Source organism: Propithecus coquereli, unplaced genomic scaffold (assembly GCF_000956105.1).
Source record: "Propithecus coquereli isolate 6110/MARCELLA unplaced genomic scaffold, Pcoq_1.0 Scaffold49, whole genome shotgun sequence".
In the NCBI taxonomy this organism is placed as follows: Eukaryota; Metazoa; Chordata; class Mammalia; order Primates; family Indriidae; genus Propithecus; species Propithecus coquereli.
In genome coordinates this window covers 967,112-967,623 of record NW_012150729.1, presented here as the reverse complement: position 1 = coordinate 967,623, position 512 = coordinate 967,112, and the positions used below count along the sequence as shown (strand labels likewise).

Here is a 512-nt window from a genome sequence, read left to right as displayed (position 1 = left end):
AGGTAACTGCTCCTTCCCTCACTTTGCAAAGAGCAAAAGCTTCAAAAAAACAAGAATTTCTTACCCACTGTGAGCTTATAAAAGTTTCAAATCTTTAGAACTCTTATCATGGTTACCTCTCAGAAGAACTGGTTTTTCCTAAGCCATTCTTGACTGTGGTACTATCATAGCCATAGCCATTGGCACCACACCATGGGCAACCAAGCATTTGTCTCTGACCTTTGGAGCAACCCTGCATTTTTAAGTAAGAATAGGCCAGGAGCCATTCTGGATCCCTTCTTAGGGGACTGGACATGTCTATGACTTACCCATGTTGTGCTTCAGCCGCAGCTTAACTCTAATATGGAAATATTCCCTCATTTTCAAACTTGTGGGGTCGCCCCACTATAGCACCCAAGTACTGACAACATAGTGGTCATAGTTTACAACACAAATAAATAACTCAAAGAAAATTTTGCAGTGAATTAAATAAACAAAACCCTATTTGGCCAAAGACTTTTTCTCCAAAAGAA

At 40.0% G+C, this 512-nt stretch overlaps 1 protein-coding gene across 1 annotated transcript in view; it reads left to right on the top strand.

Moving 5' to 3' along the window:
- Nucleotides 1-512, top strand: part of LOC105819537 (lymphocyte antigen 75) — a 145,098-nt gene that overhangs the window by 30,390 nt on the left and 114,196 nt on the right. The window lies entirely within an intron of this gene.